We start from the raw sequence: 4160 nt of genomic DNA, 5'->3' as shown, positions 1-4160 counted from the left end.
TGAACAACTAGATGGATTGTAATGTTTCTGTACTACCTGCTTCACAAAAGGAACCATTTGAGAAAATACATGGAAGGCATTTTTGCAAATCTTAAAGTGCTACATAAATGTGAGATTAATTAATTCTAAGATTCGATGACTATAAATCCTACTTGCTCAATGAAGCCTCCCTATGAATTTAGACACAATTATTTATTTAGCATTTGATTTTGTGCTATTTTATATTCTTTACTAATTGTCTTGAATAATTACTTCACTTTGTAAATCACGTCTTCCCACCAAATATTAGCATTTTTGAGAGTTCAAATAATGCCATCCTTATTTTGTAGCCTTGTAGCAGGTGGTATCAATAAATACTTGTTCCCTCCTTTCAGGCCATGCAGCGCAAGTGCGCCCCTCCCTGCTTCTCCTCCCTCGCATCTTTTCCCACCTTCCTTCTTTCTCCCTCTCAGAACGTTTGTGTATCTGTGTTCTGAACTAGCAGCTCCAACCTCCCAGGGAACCTTCTATTGATAAAGAGATCATTCAGCGGAAAGGAGAAAAAAAAAATATATATATATATATATCATTCTCTCCTCACTGCGCATAAGTCTAGGCAAGCAAAAGTAAATTCTAACCATGAGGGAAATCTTACATATCCAGGCTGGCCAGTGTGGCAATCAGATCGGTGCAAAGTTCTGGGAAGTGATCAGTGATGAACATGGCATCGACCCCACCGGCACCTACCATGGGGACAGTGATCTGCAGTTGGACGGGATCTCTGTCTACTACAATGAGGCCACTGGTGGCAAATATGTTCCCTGGACCATATTGGTTGATCTTGAGCCTGGAACCATTGGGTCCATTCTGGACCTTTTGGCCAGATATTCAAACCAGACAACTTTGTCTTTGGCCAGCCCGGGGCAGGCAACAACTGGCCAAAGGCCACTATACCGAGGGGGCAGAGCTGGTGGATTCAGTCTTGGATGTGGTGCGAAAGGAGGCAGAGAGCTGTGATTGCCTGCAAGGCTTCCAGCTGACCCACTCACTTGGTGGTGGCACAGGCTCAGGGATGGGCACCCTGCTCATCACCAAGATCTGAGAAGAGTACCCTGACCGAATCATGAATACCTTTAGTGTGGTTCCATCACCCAAGGTCTCAGATACCGTGGTTGAGCCCTACAATGCCACACTATCTGTCCACCAGTTAGTAGAAAACACAGATGAAACCTACTGCATTAATATTGAAGCACTCTATGATATCTGCTTCCGAACCCTCAAGCTGACCATGCCAACCTATGGTGACCTTAACCATCTAGTCTCTGCTACCATGAGTGGTGTCACCACCTGCCTTCGATTTCCTGCCCAGCTTAATGCTGACCTACACAAATTGGCCATAAACATGGTCCCTTTCCCTCGACTCCTCTTCTTCATGCCTGGCTGTGCCCCCCTCACCAGCTGTGGGAGCCAGCAGTACCATGCCCTAACCATGCCTGAACTTACCCAGCAAGTCTTTGATGCCAAGAACATGATGGCAGTATGTGACCCTTGTCATGGGCAATATCTCACCTTTGCTGCTGTTTTCCGTGGTCAGATGTCCATAAAAGAGGTGGATGAACAAATGTTCAATGTGCAAAACAAAAATAGTAGCTACTTCATTGAGTGGATCCCCAACAATGTCAAGACTGCTGTCTGTGATATTCCACCCTGTGGGCTCAAGATGGCTTTCACTTTCATTGGCAACAGCACTGCCATCCTGGAACTCTTCAAGCATATCTCAGAACAGTTCACTGCCAGGTTCTGCCGGATGGCCTTCCTCCACTGGTACACAGGGGAAGGGATGGATGAGATGGAGTTCACCAAAGCTGAGAGCAACATGAATGATCTCGTTTCTGAGTACCAACAATACCAGGATGCCACTGCTGAAAAGGAGGAGGATTTTGGTGAGGAGGCAGAGGAGGAGGCCTGAGGGAGATAATCTACCACCTCAAGTCTTCTCAATTCTTCCAACATTTTCCCCCCATCACCCTTTTCCCCTAAGGTTTGCATTTTTGGCCTCCATCCTCTTTTTTTCTCTCCTTTGTGAGTGCTGAGCTCTTTGTCCTCTATTTTTCCTTCCTTTTATGACTTATCACCTCAATACTTTGTGCCCCACTCCCATTTTTCTCTCCAAGAAGCAGAATGTCTCCAACCCAGAACCTCAGTTTAGGGGTCTTTGTGCCCACTAAGTGCCCTGAACTAAAATGGTGACCAAGAGGAAAGGTCCAGGACTCTTTGGCTTCCATTGATGAAGAAGGGGACCAAAATGTCATATTCCTAGTGGAGAGAGTTCTCTTGGTGGGTGTTTGGGGGGAAGGGAAGAAATGGAATGTTCCATTCCATAAAAGTCTATTGGGGGAGCCAGGCTTTCTAGTATAACTACCATCTTCATATTCCCCAACTTGTCATATTCCTATCTTCAGGTTCCCCTTCCCTTTATCTCTCTCTACCCCAGCTCTGGGGGAAATGTTGACAGTATTATTCCTCCCAGTCTTAGTTTCTCTCCTAAGTGTTTGTTTTTCTTTGGAGGGATCTGTGCCTCACTCTGCCAGATGGGCTTCCCCCCTCAGCTCTTTATCTTCCCCTCATTTTGGGACCCACCCACCCTTCCCCAGTTTGAGAAGTGAGAACTACTTCAACTCCCAAAATTCCAGATCAAGTCCCTCATTTGGGGAAGATTTGAATTTTCTTCCACTCCCCTTCCCCTCAAATCAATTCCCTCCAAAAGAAGGGAGTAGGGGAAACAGGACACTTCCCTTCCCATAATCAAACCTTTCATTTTCTTTCATCCTCTCCACTTCTGCAGTTTCTATCTTGGGCTCTTTCCCCTTCCCACTTCCTAGATTTCTGTTTTGTGTTGAACTTGCTGCTTTTTTTCATATTGAAAAGATGACGCTCCCAAACCCCAAAATAAACAGGAAATGAGGAATAGATAGATAGATAGATAGATAGATAATAAATACTTGTTGAATGATAGTCCAACATTATAGGGATATATGATCTCATTGAGGTAGGTTTACAGATCATAATCTATTCATGTCTCCTTTCCTACTTCTCTACCAATATGCTTTGGGTCTTCCTTCATTTCTCTCTGTCTCTGTCTATCTCTGTCTCTGTCCCTCTCTTTCTCTCTCTTTCTCTCCTTTGTTGAGCATCAATTGGGGTGAAGTGACTTGTCCAAAGTCACACAGCTAGTAAGTATCTGAAACTGGGTTTTAACTCAGGTCCTTCTGACTCCAGGGCTGGTGCTCAATCCATTGTACCACCTAGCTGCCCTTGAGTCCTCTTGATAGTGCATGGATATCAGTGGATATCAACACACAAACTATCTGTCCATCAGTGGTTCCCTGCTCTGTGATCAGGCCATTCTTTTTTTCCTGGTCTTATATTTCTTTGATAACATCCTTTACACCTCTCTTTCTGTATAATTCCTTGTTTGGAATGTATAGCAACCTGTTCAGGTTAGTTGATACAGTGCTTAGAGTGCTGGGCCTGGGGTTAGGAAGATCTGAATTCAAGTTTGAGCTCAAGATGCCAACTGATAAAGACACCTTTGTCTGCCTCCGTATTCTCAACTGGAAAATGCATATAATAACCTGCCCTCCAGGGCCAAATGAGATAATATTTTCAAAAATGTTTAGCGCATATTAGGCACTTAACAAATGCTTACTACCTTTTCTTTTCTTCATGTACATGAAAGTCCTCTACATCTCCTTTTGTGTGACCTGCAGTGTTTGTTCCATAACTCGTAGCTATAAAACGTCTCTGGTAGAATATCAATGTTAAAAAGTTGGGCCTCTGTTTAAGAAAAATATTGGGTCACTAAAAGAATCATGAAGTTTCCCAAGGCAATCCAACTCCCTGAGAGAGTCAAGTTCCTGTAGTGACTGAAAAACTGGGCCTAGTGTCAGGAAGAACAAAGTTTGTCTTGTTTTCAATATATAGACTGGATGCCTGACCCTGGGGAAATCGTTCAGATTTTTCATATAGACGGAAGGTCATTTCTCAGTATTCCGGGAGACTCTCTAAGATTATAAATTGCAAGATGATTGCTGCATTCAGATAGCTCTCCTCTTCCTACTTAATTCTGGGTGTGGTTTATTGTCCATTTCTAGAGTCTGTCTAAAATGGTCTGATGGATG

At 43.8% G+C, this 4160-nt stretch overlaps 1 pseudogene; it reads left to right on the top strand.

Annotated features, from left to right (window-relative positions):
- The first annotated feature begins 607 nt into the window (after nt 1–607).
- On the top strand, nt 608–2450 carry LOC138176203 (tubulin beta chain pseudogene; annotated as a pseudogene).
- Nucleotides 2451–4160: the final 1710 nt, after the last annotated feature.

Source organism: Petaurus breviceps, unplaced genomic scaffold (genome assembly GCF_028583685.1).
Source record: "Petaurus breviceps papuanus isolate PSGF00001 unplaced genomic scaffold, PetGlider_PUasm1.0 84, whole genome shotgun sequence".
In the NCBI taxonomy this organism is placed as follows: Eukaryota; Metazoa; Chordata; class Mammalia; order Diprotodontia; family Petauridae; genus Petaurus; species Petaurus breviceps.
This window is presented reverse-complemented; position numbering and strand designations above follow the sequence as displayed.